A 14,673-nucleotide genomic window follows, 5' to 3' on the forward strand; every position below is an offset into this window, starting at 1 on the left:
TTTTTTTTTTTTTCTTTCCTTGAAGCCGTCTGCAAACTTGACCCCGTGACGTCATGTTGTTGTTACCCCCCCCTCGCTCGCACCCCACCCCCAACCCCGGGGGAGACACGGGTGGTGAGGCGGGTGGGTGGTTGGGTTTGGGAGTTAAGTCGCAAGGTGATAAGTGGTTGGCATATTAGTGTCACGGGTAGATTACTTCATGGGTCACCAAGGAACAGCTTGTGTTGCCCCCCCACCCCACCACCACCTCCAGCTGCAGCTTCTGTGTGGAGACACCAGCTGCGTTTCCACGACAGTTTTTTTGCAAAATAAAAGCGATATTTCTAAAATTTCAACACCGTACTGTTGCGATTTGCAGGTGTTTGCATTGAAGCCGTAACTCTGGTAAGATCTCGTCCCGCGAGACCTCACTTTGAGGAGGATGGAGGTTCAAAACATTTTGCGTTTTGGAGCAGCTATTTGACGTGAATTGGTCATGTGACCCCGTATGTCACGTCCAGTGATGTGCAGATGTCAGAAGTGTTTCCGTGACACTTTTGCGATACACCTCTATATCGATACGTCTGGAAAAACCACCACATGAGAGCCACAAAACCTTTTTGGCCATATTTGAGAGGTTTTTTTTTCCAAGTTCTGGTGTTTCCATGACCAGGTTTTTATTGCGGTATTTTCGTTTTGCGCAATTCTATGGGTCACGGAAACGCAGCTACTGTTTGGCTCTCTGCAAGCAGATATTTTTGGAAGACGATGACAAAAGGACGCCAAATGAGAAGCTCCGCCACCGCGAGGCAAAGATCACGGCCGCGGCGCAGGGAGAGGATCCAGAATGTTTGCAGCCGCGGTCCAATCGGACTTGGCGACACGGAGCGGAACAGAGAGGAGCTGACGGTAAAAAAAACACGTCACCGTCGCCCCCAAAGAAAAGGGCTGAGAGATGAGCGGCACCAGAAAAGGGCAAACCAACACGGAGGTTTAGGGAAGGTTTAGTCAGGAGGAGAAGAAGAAAGTCACCCAGTATTTGTTTAGATGGGAGCCTTTGAAGACTTGAAGTGACCGCAGAGACGAAGATGGAGAAGACATTTACATGCACGCTCCCCGAGGTCAATCATTAACGCGGCTCTGAGGGAGGACGTGCCCTTGGAGGCCCTCAGAAGGTCTGCAGGTCTGAGGGCCTGATAATCACCAGCGCCAACCCCCCCACACACACACCCCATGCTTTTGCATTTCTCAGTTCTTTTTGAAGCCTCGTCAAATATTCATGCCGGGGCACAGCCGCCACCCCCCCCCCCCCCCCCCAACTACCACCACCATCTTCCCGTCAGTCCGCTGAAGGTGTTTCAAGGCGCTTTTGATCAGAAAGCATCCAAGTCCAAGATGCGATCGGCCCTGACCCACCGTCTGTCAACCTGATTATGCAGAGTTGAAATAAAGCCCGAAATAAAAGGCAAAAAAAAGGGGGGGAAAAATCCTTAAATTATGTCCTGCATTAATAAAGAAACAGTCTGTTTGATAATTGCCTGTTAGAAAACAGCCTCTCAGGTCAAATATCCCCCTGGTGCTTCTGCTGTCAAAGGCTGCCGAAGACTCCACTGTCACTGGTGTTTGCAAAGACAAAAGGTCACTTCCACTGTCCACCAAAATTTAGGGTAAAAAAAAAAGCAAAACAATTCACGAAACGCATCTGCAGCGGAAACGGAAAATCTTGATGAATCGCTGCAAGCGTGGATGACAAATCACAAAAGGCGGCGGTGAATAATTAGCCACCGCTGGCATTAACATTCATGCATGAAAACAGCCGTTCGTCATACTGTACAAAACAAATATGATGCATCGTTGGTGGAAGATGAATACGTTTTCGTCCAATTTGTTGGGGGAAAAAAAACGCAATTTTTGTTTTTTTGTTTTTTTTGCCTCCGACACGAAACTAGCGGCATTTTGTTGCCGTAATGCAAATATTTCCTCACAGTTTCATTTGGGGTTTTTTGACTTGTTCTTATCAGATGAAACACGTGAAACTTGCGGTTCTTAAATGAGTTCAGTAATGTTTCCTCTGCTTCGGCAAAAAAACCCCTTTGACAGACGGCCACAGCTGCCCAATGGACCCCCAGCTCCCCCTCCACCCCCCCGCCACTAGCCCCGCCTGCCCTCCGCTGTCACAACATGGCAGTGGGCCCAACGTGCCCATTCACTAGTGGCTCCTCACTACCTGGGAGAGCTGCCAGGCCAGGAGGTGGACACGATGTGGACACACTTGGCGGCTGTGACATTTGACCCTTGCACTGCTGTGAGCAGCAGCAGCAGCAGCAGCAGCAGCCTTTTTAGGGCTCTCTCTCTCTCTCTCTCTCTCTCTCTCCCTCTCCCTGTGCAAAGGTCATGTCATTTATGGCGCCTAATCTGGATGATTTATCTTCAGCGACCCGCTGGTTGGCCGCCTGCTCTGATTGCGGCGAGATGTGTGACGAGTGCGTCCCAGAGACCGACTGCGGTTTGCAGTGGCTCTTCTTCTTCTTGTCAGGTGGTGGGGGTTGGCAGGTAGATAAGATGATCAGGGGGCCAGCTGAGCAGCAGATCAAGTAGCGTGGAGGGCGAATAGGTCGAGTCGTAAAGGCCCTCTCATTATTATGGTCTGTTGTCTCTCTCGGAGGGTGAAATCCAATTCCGCTTGTGCGTTAGTGTGTTCGGTTCCGTCGTGTCGTCTCCTCCCGTGGCCGCGTTCTTCTCCTCTTTCTGGGGAATGTCCATGCGAGAAGAATCCCATAACGCTGTCATCGCGGCACTGCGGACAGGAAGAACAGGAGCCCCGACCCCCTCCCCCCCAGCTCCCTCCAACCCACTTGACCTCCGACCCCCTCCACCCCCGCTGCTGTTGTTGCAAAATTCCTGTTCAGCTGTTTGCAAGAAGGATAAAAGTTGCTAAATTTGGTCGAGCGAGAAGTTTTTCAACGCGACAGTAGCTGCGTTTCCGTGACCCCTAAGCCTAAATACAACAAACGGTGATGGAAATATGGGAATATTTTTTACAAGTAATCAAAGGGAAAAATATAACAACCATTCTTGACAGCAAACAAACGGGACGAGATTTTACGAGAATTACGGCTTACGCGCTTCACACCGTTCAGTGGAAACAGCTGCAAATCTCAATTTTGCTTTGTCGAAATTTTAGAAATATCGCTTTTATTTTGCAAAAAACTCTCATGGAAACGCAGCTATTTGCTATTCGCTCTCAGTACTCCCCCCCCCCCCCCTCCAAATTCCCAGGAAAACATTCTGGCCTCCTTCCTCTCCCTAGAAACACCAGTGCACATGTACTGGACGTGTCCTCGCTGCTGCTGCTGCTGCTGCTGCTGCTGCTGCTGCTGCTGCTGCGGCTGCTGCGGCTGCTGCGGCTGCTGCGGCTGCTAGTGGCAGCGGCAGGTGCGCAGGGCCGGATTCTATGGCTGAGCAACGTATGCATGCAAGGCTGGACTGGGGCCAGAGATAGGAGGGTCCGGGGGAGGGTCAGAGGGGGGATGGCTTCACGTGTAACCGCTCCATGTGACGTACCTGTTATTGACACTGAGCGTTCGGCAGGGCTCCCGCCGGGCTGGTGGTGGGTTGGAGGTGGAGGTGGAGGGGACCCTTGAACTTGAGCGGCTGTGCCTGGGAGCAGCGGCGGAGGGCCGCAGGGTTCAGCGCCGTTAATGTTTAGCGCCTTTGATCTCTGCCGAGAAGTCGCATTCCGCGAATTCCTCACCGCCGCCTCTGCGAGCGGCGGCGGTTGGCTGTGAGTGGCCTGACAGTGGGCCGTTCGCACTTCCCGACACCCCCCCCCCCCCCCCCCCGAAACCTTTCTGTTTTTTTTTCAAACTGTCACCTTGGGAGACGGCGCTGCTTTCGGCCAGTCGGCGTGCGTTGCTCCTCGCCCAGCGTCTTTTCCCGAGAACTCGCCGCTGCCGTTGATTTATCTGAAAATCGTTTTTTTTCCGTTCACTGGTCTCCCCCCTCCGACCTCCCAAACGGCAAAAACACCCCAACCAAGTTGTGTATCAGTGGGCCCCGGTCAGTGTGACCCACTGCTTTGAGCTGTGTGCTGGCTGCACTGGTTGAGTGATATCATCGTTATCAGCCCCGAGCAGAAAACTCTTATCCGGGCCGACGCAATCATGCCAAGTCCACGCTTGGACTTTTACTGCCCACCGAGTGCTAACAGCCCCCCCCACCCCCTCTCCACCCACCCTCCTTTTAAAACCTTTTTAATGACATTAAAGTGATCAGGCCGCCGGGTGGCGTGAGGGGGGGGGAGGGGAGTTTAGTAATTTGCTTAAAATGTCTGCGGTGGCGGCGAGGATCCGTGGGGGAAGCATATTCTCCCAGATAGAAAGCCGCAGATGTCGCAGCAGAGACGACCAATTTATCCGAGGTATGAATAATACGCCGGCGAGCCGCAGTGATCTCAGCGCCGTAAAAAAGTTAAAAAAAACAAAACGCTGATTGATTGCGTGGAGGGTCCCCCCCCCTTCTCCCTCACCCCCCCCCCCCCCCCCCGCCCCCCCCCCCCCAGCCGTCTCATTGTTATTATTGTTGGAGCGCCGGGCTTAGGGAGGTTTACTGCCAGTGATTAACTAATGGAAGAGGAGGAGGGGGTGGGGCGGGGCGGGGGTGCTAATCCCAGGTGGGGAGTCAGACGCTCCAGCCCAACGCTGAGTCGGCGGCAGAGGCCTCGCTCACCTGGTACACGCTGTTCTTTGCTGCCATCTGTGCAGAAGAGGGCGGTACTGGAGGAGAGGGGAGGTCAAAGGTCGACCGTCTGACCCTGACGGAGAGGGACGCACTTGGAGGGGACGTCGACTTCACTTCACTTTCAGCTGTGGGTGGAGGTGGGGGGGACCATGCAGGAAGTAGCTTCGGCGGTAGCTTCAGCAGTAGCGACAGCGCCGCTCGTATTTGGCCTTTGATCTCTTGGGGGGGCGGGGGGGTAAAAAAACAAATCAAATCCTAAACAGAGAGAAGAAACGCCGCCGCTCTGTCACTGCCGACTTCCTTCCCGTCGCCCAAACCGGCTCCTGGCGCTGGAGCCAAGGGTTCAACTCGAGGAAGCGGCAGTCTGCCAGAGGAATAACCACCTCAGCGCCTCAGTGTCAAGGAACAAATGGTTGGGAGCGGCGCCCCCTGCGTGGCACCTCACCCCCCCCCCCGCTCCCTGCGCCATATGGTCGATTGTTTCCTGCGACCGCAGTCGTCACTCCAAATGAAAGCAGCATCTGAGCAAGAGGTGCGGGAGACCCCCACCTTCGCCCCCACTGGCGACCTGAGGGGGGGGGGGACATTCCCAACCTGCGAGCTGTGATTGGTAGAAAGTGACGGCCGCCGCTGAGGAGTGGGGGTGGGGGGGTATTGCTGAGGCTCCCGGTGACATCAGAGGATTGCTGCTTTAATCCTCTTTACTTACTGTACCCTGCCTGCAGCCTGCAGACCTCCGGGGCTGCACTGGATGCCCACCTCTGACATACAGCAGCAGCAGCAGCAGCAGTAGCAGCAGCTGCAAACTTTATGGTGGTTTCCGCCGTTCCTCCCCCCCTGCCCCCACCTCCCCGCCCCGCCTCCTCTTCCTGCGGCCCTCATAACTCACCTGCGCTCTCACCGTTCTGGGATGAAACCTGTAATTTTTCCGCCCCCCCTCCTCCCCCGACTCTAAACGGCCTTGAGAGGCAGTTGCACCCGCTGTTTATCTATCGAGTGGAGTGCAATAATGTTTTATTAGCGCTCGTTACAGTACCCACACCTGACTCCCCGCGGTGCGGACGGCTCAGCCACCCGCGCTTAATGACCCCTGGTATTTATCGCACCTGTCGGGTGAAAATCAAGAGAAGAGGAGCGCTTGTTTGTTGTCTCTTTCGACGAGGAACCTCTGGCCCTCTTCAGGGACAAACTGGCAGCACATCAGAGGGCGCCGCGGATTAGCTTAGCGTAGCACAGGGGAGCGAGAGCGGAGGAGGAGGAAAAGCTGAAATCGGACGAGAAAATCCTTTTTTTTTAAAATACAGATTTTCTTTCGGTATTTCTCAACGACGGAGGACGAGGCTTCGGAGCGATGCCGGTGTCGCTCGCATCTTTTTCACTGGTGCAGCAGCAAATTCAGTTTGCGCCCATCCAGCATTTGGAGACCTCTGCCAGTCGAGAGCAAACTGAGAGGAGCTGAGAGTGCCGGAGGGGCTTCAACACGCTTCCACCTGATTGGCTGTGCACGCCGAGTGGCATCAGAGCACAAGAGGTGCCATCCACCCATCCATCCACCCATCCATCCATCCATCCATCCATCCATCCATCCATCCATCCATCCATTCATCCATCCATCCATCCATCCATCAGGGCAGATTTCATGCAGCCAGCGTCTGAGAGATGTGAGAGTGGTGTTGGTGGAGTGGGAGGCTAGAGAGGGTGAGGGGTGGGGGGGTGGGGAGGGTTCTTAATTCTGCCTATTTGAGCTCTCAGTGCTGCAACACCACAGCAGCAGCAGCAGCAGCTGCCCAAATTCTCACAGTAGCAATTTCAAGGACGCCACAATGAATTACGCATCGGGAGAGGCGGCGTTTGGTGAAAAAAAAAAAATCTCTCCACCTAATCCGCCCAATCCCGTCCTCCTCGGCTAATTCCACCATATCTGCTACAATTCAGAAAAGGGTGGGGGACTGTGGGGGGGGGCGAAATTGCTGCACACCCGCATGCATCGGCTCATTCGCCAATTCCATGATCCTCTCTCTCTCTCTCTCACTCTCTCACTCTCTCTCTCTCTCTCTCTCTCTCTCTCTTCCTCTCTCTCTCTCTCTCTCTCTCTCTCACTCCCTTTCACAAAATGTTTTGGCGAACCCTCGCTGATCTGTCGTTCGCCTGAGCAATAATTAGGAGGCTTGGGGATTTAAAAAAGAAAAAAGTGGCGGCTCACGCTCGGATATAAAGCAACTCGAGCCGCCCCGCGCCCGTTGTTGTTGTTGTTGTTGCTGCAGCAGCAGCAGCAGCAGCAGTGGAGGTGCAGTGGTGGTTTTCGCTTTGGAAGGGTGGAAATCAAGAAGAGTGGAAGGAAAAGGGAAAGAGGTCAGCGGACATCGGGGGGGTGTGAGGTGTGTTTCGAGGAGATTAATATTACCAGAGTGTGGCGTGTGTGTGTGTGTGTGAATCAGCAGCCTGCCTGCGTTTGCTCCATCCTTCACCCTGCTCTTATCCCACAAGGCCTCCACCCGCCAGCGCCAGCGCCACCACCACCACCACTGCGTCTCATCTGCTGCCGTCTTATCAGGGGGGACGGCTCGTCAGGGACACACGTGCCAACGTTCTGACACTGACCGCGGGTCATTGAAATGCAAACACCAGAACACACTAAACCAAATGGGGTCGAAGAGCAGCAAATATTTGGCCAGGACCGACCCTTTTTTCTCCCCCACCCCCCACCTCCACCTCCACCTCCACCCACCTCCGAGCTGCACGGATGGAGCCGGGTGCCTGTTTCTGGTCGATGGAACAAGGTTTCGCCCAGATGGCCATTTGGCGCACAGGGGCCTTCATTTGAACAGTCCTTCAAATCAAATAAGAAGGCCGCACCGCTCTGCTGCTGGCGAGGAGACAGGAAGGGGGGGGGGGGGGGGGGGACGCAGGAGCTGAGACCTCCCCCAATCTCCCGTCATTAAAAATTGAAGATGAGGAAGGTCGGGGGTGGCGGTGGAGGGCACACGTACCGCCAGCAGATTGACGGTGATGAAAGGATTCATTATAAGAGCGATGAAAGAGAACGATGGAAGATGATTTAACCGCTTTACCTCATTCAGGGACAAGAGAGACAGAGGGAGGGAACTCGGCCAGCGGGAGAAGCAGAGAGCGGGAACTTGTGGTTTTTTTTTTTCCTTCTTTTTTTCTCTTTAGCTGAGCGAGACTGACGGGACATTAGCACCCTCTATCTTCCAAAAGTGCAAGAGAGTCCACGGAAGCACAAACCCACACCGGCCTGGCTGGGTTCACGGTGTCAGCGTCCTGAAGTTGAGCTGCAGGGAGCCTCGGTGCAGCCAAGCACCTGAGACAGCTGGGGAGGAGGCAGGGAGCCAAAATAGAGAAGCGCTCGGCTCATTCACACTGGCTGCCTTTCAATTACCCCTAAAAACGTCAATATCGCAATAAAAAAAACTGGTCATGGAAACACCGAAAAAGTTTTTCAGACATATCCAGAGGTAGAGGTACATCGCAAAAGTGTCATGGAAGCCCTTTTTTTTGAATGAGAGCTCGTTTGCCAGACGGGCCGAGAGAGTGGCGGCGGCAGGAGACGGCTTGTCGATGCGCGGCCTCCGGCTGCGAGCAATCAGCCAATCATCATCAGGTTCCAACTGGACGCATTAGAGAGCCGCAAGCCGCTGTCTTTCCAATTGCGCCACCTGCGGAATTACGGGTGGAATTTCACACTTCTTTATGTGTTGTCAAACAAACAGACAGACGATGATAATGCAGTCCCAACAACTGCAGCACAGCCTTTCCTAGCATCACATTGGATCAATGGGTTTCAGTGTTTATTTTATTTCCTCCAGCAACATCAGAGTGAGAAAAGCATCATTTTCAAAGCTCCACTGTGTTCACACCAGGCTGAGGATGAGGAGTATTGACGCGCGAGGGAGGGGAGGACTCTCTCTCTCTCCGTCATCAGGCCTTTCATAATAATAATAATAATAATAATAGTAATAAATGCAACGAATGCAATTGATCAGAATTGTAATGGCTCACCGCTGTTGTCCATCCAGTCGATAGCATGTTTTCCCCCTGGATGGAAAGTGATGGTGATGTCAGCGGCCTGTGACGTGTCCTTCCATCACCGAGACGGACCCCCCCCCCCACCCCCCTCACCTGCCCCCCCCCCCCCCCCCCCCCAGCGGGAAGCGAAGCTGCTTTTGACATTTATAGCGCCGTCCCTGACGCACTCGCTGTTTGCTCTTTGTTTTATTGAGCGCGATGAGTCAGTCTTTCCCTTCCATCGTCCGGCGGCTGGCCGGCCGGCCGGGTGGACGACTCCGTTGCCACGGTGACGCATCCAGCAGCGGCAGCAGCAGCCGCTGCAGTCGCCCAGGTGGTGGACGTGGCCAATGGGCCAGCGCAGGGCCGACGTTCTCATCTCCAGAGGAAATAGAGTTGCAAAAAAAGGTGGAAAAGAAAAGAAAAGAAAAGAAAAAAGTTTTGGACAAAGATTTCAAGGATCTTCCCTTTGGATCATCAAGAACTCCCTTCATGTTTCTGGGTCGATTTCCACCAACCCCTCCCCCCCCTTTTTTGTGAAAAACATTTTCAGTGTTCAATCATCTCTGACGCTGCAGCTGCTGACGTGCCAATAAAGTTCTCTCCGCTCTGTCATGAGCTCTTTTTGACTTCTCCACCCGCTGAATCGATCTGCCTGCGGCTTCATAAATCAGCATCACTTCACAGAGGCGGAGGAGGAAGAGCACCGCGGTATCGAGTGGCTCTTCTTTCTTTCCTTTTTCTTTTTTGCAAAACCTCTTTTTCTTTACCTCGCCGACTTTACACAATGGTCCACGGAAACAATAGAGAATTTGGAAGAAAAGCCAGATTTATGAATGCAGTTCAAGTGCATTCAGCTGTCAGAAGCCTTCCAGACAAGTAGACAAGGTGGAGATTGTTAAGCTCCAGGCTTAACATGAAGCATCTTTCAAAACAAAATTTTGCCGGCTTGTATGTTACTGCTTTCACAGTCAACCAGTCGTCGTGGTTCCACTTCTTCCTCGCTTTCACACACGATGCAGACTGTTTACGACCGAATCACATCGTTGAAGCAGGTGCAATTTAACATTTGTCCCGTACCATCAGACTGTCAGGTTTTTTTTTTTTTTTATATGAATAAACATAGCAGATTAGCCAATCAGAAGAGGGTTGTTTCTGTAATAACGCCTCATTGTTTTTCCCTCTTAAAAAAATGTTGTTGTCTAATTGAGGTTTGGCTGGGGGTGGGGGGGTGCTGTCATGAAATTCAGAACGCCCGGCGTTTAATGCCGGCGTTATCGGCGTGAAGCGAGTGCCAATCAGGATTTACGGAGCGCTCAGCAGCGTAAAACCATCCGGCGTATTGAGCTGCTAGCCGAGCGGAGCGGCGGCTCATCTGACAGACGCCACGCTTACGTTTCAACGTTTACACATCGGCGGCCCGCAGACAGACGTGCCGCTAACCTGGCTAGATGCTCTCGACACGACGCGGCCATGTGACCGCAGCAGTCACACTGTCCCGCTTTGTTCTGTCTTAAGGGTCTTCTTCTTCTCCCCTTTTGTCTGTAATGAATGGCAACATCTTGTGAGCCGGGGCGACACTAATTGCACTTTGTTCTCCGTGAAGATGCTCTTTAGCCACCTAATTGATTCCTGTTTTATTAGCCGTGCAGCTAGCCGACCACCACCAGAGGTTCCCCCATTATGAGCTCGAGGAAGTGTGACGGAGACGTTCTCTCGAATGACATCTTATTGGTTTGCTCTTCTACTCTTTGACTACGACTCCATCAGAGATTTTGAATATTTGCAGTTTCCAGCCACTGGAATGTTTGGATTTATGCATCTTTTTATAGGATGAAATGAGAGGACTTTGGTTTTTAAACTGTATGGGTTACACCGAGATGAATGCCCTTTGGTTTTATTAAATTAAAGAATAATCTTGGCTTTGCAATAAACCATGACGGAAAGTGACAAATCTATTTTTAAAAAAGAAAAAAAAAAAAAAACTTGTGGCAGCTTTTCCCCCAAGCCGCTAGCCAAACAGCTTGGTAGTGTTAGTTCTTTCTGACCATACCAGTCACCTGTGTGAAAAAAATCTTTTTGAATAGAAGCGGCTGGTGACAGCTGAACGAGTCACAACATGATTCTGAATCATCAAGCTAAACTAAAAACGTGGCTGTTTTTTTTTCACAATGGGGAAGTAAAGATAAAGTAAACTTGTTTGTTTTTTTTGTTTTGTTTTTTTAACTAATGGTGTTTTTTATCTGAACCGCACCGCCGACCACGGCCGGGCCGGCAGTCTGGCAGGAGCTGCAACAGGTGTGACAGTTGGTCCTGATTCATCACGGCCTGAGCTGAGTGAAAAGCCAGCAGCCAATGGCGGCCTCGGAAAAACGCCTGCTGGGAAGCAGGTGGGCGTCAGCTGCTCTCATACATCACAGCGCTAACAGCCTCTTCTGCAGACAGTTCCGCGCCGAAAGTGAAGGTGGGGGTGGGGGGTGAGGGGGGGCAGGGGTGCTTGAGGCCAAAAAAGGGGGAAAATGTCAATGGAAAAGAGAGTGGGGGCCTCACAGATCAAACTTAGTGGAGGGGGAGGAGGGGAGAAACAAGAGAGCGGGTGATGTAAGGAGAAAAAACCGGCTGCGAGTCAAAAACAAAAGAGTCAGCTGCTGGAGTCGTGCAGCAAACAGCTGGTGCCAAAAACAGAGCGGGAGGACAAAGTGGGTTCTGTTTGGACTGGAGCCGGGCCAGAGCCAAAACCAGAGCAGGCCGACGGGAAGATCATTATATAACCCAGAGGAGGAGGGGTGGGCGGGGGGGGGGGAGCGGTGCGCTTGACTCCCTAATGATACGGCTCACTTTTAAAAACCGATGTCAAAGGAGGAAAGAAAGAAAAAAGAGAGACGTCTATAAAAAAGTCTCGGACTGGACGGAGAATCGAGCCCTTTGTCTCCTGCAGCCTCCCACTGCAGCAGCGTCGGGCCCAGACTGACTCACGCTCGCACGCTTGCGTTCGACCGTATGGAAAGTTCTGCTAAGCAGGTAGCCGGTGGAAATAACGTTCAAACCCAGAGCCATTCCCTGTGATTCACTTACAGTCTGCGCAGGGCCAACGTTGTAGTTTCATTTCCTCCTCGTGCTTCCTCCCCCTCCAGGTTTCAAAAAAAAAAGAAAAAAAAAAATAAGAGAGAGAGAGACGGAGAGAAAAAAATTCCCTTTTTTGTTTGTCACGAGTGTCGCTCACACACAGGTGTGGTTTCGTGGAAATAATGCGAATAGAAAGAGTAACATATTTTTTGTGGCTTGTGACATATTTTTCAAAGGCTTTTTATAGATTGTTAGGGTTTTGTTTTGTAGATGTGTATGTTTTTTTTTTTTTTTTGAAAAACGGAAAGTGAAAGAGCCTGATAGGAGCAACGGCCGAGTGAAGAGGAAGTCTCAAAACGCACGTTGACTCTGTTTGATAAGAACGTCTGCTTGCTAGTGGTGAATATTTCCAGGTTCTCTGGTGGAACCCAAACTCCACCCTGACGCTCCTGTGATGTCACCCAGGTGTCTTCAAACCCACGTGGCCGCACAGAAAAGAGAGACGGCAGCTTCCAGCTTTGCCCTCCGTGAACTCTGTGCGAGTGTCGAGGGACGCGCTTTCCCTTTTTACCAGATATTTGACAGCGTGCCAGGCCTCCCCGGTTGTGCTGCCAAGTTTGGGAGACGGCAAATTGCACAGGAGCACCTCTCCGCAGCCTCGGCTGTGGGCATCGCAAAAACCAGAAAGCCATTGTTTCGCCCTCCTCGTGGTTCCAGGACGAATCCAAGGCCCTGATTTTGTGGCAATTAACTGGTTTGTACGTGTGACGACTGGAACGTCTCTTCCCTGCAGGAAGGGCTATTTCAGTGGTCTCTTCGGGGGGCAGGGGGGTTGGGTTTGGTGGGGGTTGGGTGGGGCTGAGCGGTGGGGCAATGAGCCAAATGGCAAAGTGGAGAATTACACAAGAAGGTTTTGAGAAGCTGGATGCTTTGTTGTGTGATTGGAGTTTTTAGGGTGGAGAGATCAGTGGCTGCTTTGTGCACGGAAGACTTTTACGAGGGCCCCCAACCCCCCCCCCCCCCACCCCACCCCCTTCTTCACCCCCAAGCCCTCAGGCACAGTTATCTGAGACGACTTGTGCTCATCGCACATTTATGCTGGACGGCCAGTTGACCTGCTCCGCTGCCCTGCGGCCATGTGGAGATTAATATGGAGATAACTCAGTTTAAGGGGGTGGAAAAAAACTGGAAGTTTGATGGAAAAATTCAGGGAATTGTGATTTTTTTTTTTTCTCTCTCTCTCTCTCTTTGGTCACAAGATGGTTCATGATGTATCGGCTGAGGGAAGCCGTGTTTACAAACTCAGAAGTGGAGCTTCATTGAGTTCCACCAGAGTGAGGGGACCCTGGAGCTCAGAGACCATAACTGAAAAATCTGCGATAGAAAGATTTGCAATGAATCGCATTTCAGGTCACAGTCGTCCTGTCAGCCGTTTTAAAGGCCTTTATTTTTGTATTGCGGTCTTGGGGAAAATTGCTTTTTGGGCCCATGGGATTTTTTTGCTGCAGTACCTCGAGTGGCCACTGGGGAAAATCAGCGCGGCAGTTCTGATAATACACCCATGAGGCTCACTGGTACTACTGCTTAGATGGAAAAAAAAAAAAACCAAAAGTTTATTCGGCGTACTTGCTGGGTGAGCGACTCCATTGAAGTGAGTGGGCCGCCATGTTGGCTGCAGGGGGGGGGGGGGCGTGGCCTCTACTTGCACCTCCTGGTAGCACACGGCGCCGAATCTGTTTGGGAGCCCAAATCTGCCGCCACCGAGCGACCAGCTGCTCCTCTGGCACCGGCCGGGCCCAGCATTCCCATCGCCATGGAGATAACCAGTCCTGCCAGTTACACAGAAGGCCTGGCGGCCGGCCGAGCGAGGCGGGCGTGCACGCGCCGAGCGTGACTGGATAATGTTGCTTTTGTGTCGCTGGAAGTCGGGCCGTGTGCGCCGTCGACTGCCAGAGAGCGAGAGAGAGACGGGAGTGGGGGTGGGGGGGTGGGGGGGTTGGGGAAGGTTGTTGATTAACTGCCATTACCAGCTGTTTGTCAGTCTGAGCCGGTTAAGTGTCCACGCACAGCCGGGGCTCTGCGTCTGTACACAGTGAGCAGCAGCAGCAGCAGCAGCCAAAGTCAACTGGAGCTCCGCCGCCGCCACCGTCCTTTCATCCAGCACTCCAGTTGTAGGATGTGAAGTCCTGCTGCACCTGGTTGCTCAAACAAAGGTTAGGAGTGAGCCAGGCCCTCATTTGACACTATTTTACTGTTTTATATGATATGAGATATCACTCTTATTGTTATGATGACGCCTAAACAAACCGCTGTATTGTTCATCCAGAGCACCTGATTGGCTCAGACTTTCCTTCGATTGAGTGATCAAAGGGCAGAAGCCCATATGATGGTGTTTTTGTTCCCATTTCCCCCATTTAGAAACACAGCAGTTCACACCAGTGTGGTGTGACTTCCTTTCTCCCATTTTTTTATGAATCCATCTGATTACTTTTTTTTATTTATAGAGGGAAGTGGGGAGGTGGAGGGATCCAGCACTGTGAAAACCAGCTGGCTGGGCGACACTGGATGCACTGGAATTGTTTCCACTACTCCTAGAATTGTGCGAAACCTAAATATCGCAATAGAAAACTGGAAAAACCTCTCAAATATGGCGAAAAGGTCTCAACGCTCTTATGAGGTGGTTTTTCATTGTACTTCAATTGCACTTTGTAGAAATATTGAAAATATGTCTTTTATTTTGCAAAAAAAAAACCATCGTGGAAACGCAGCTGCTTCCTGTCGTATTTTGTACTCGCCTCCTTCATCTCGGCCTCTGACCCTGACCTCCCCTCTGCACGCTGCCTAATTAGTCGTCATCACGAT

Source organism: Nelusetta ayraudi, unplaced genomic scaffold (genome assembly GCF_046127955.1).
Source record: "Nelusetta ayraudi isolate G7.1 ecotype Tasmania unplaced genomic scaffold, CSIRO-AGI_Nayr_v1 ptg000094l, whole genome shotgun sequence".
In the NCBI taxonomy this organism is placed as follows: Eukaryota; Metazoa; Chordata; class Actinopteri; order Tetraodontiformes; family Monacanthidae; genus Nelusetta; species Nelusetta ayraudi.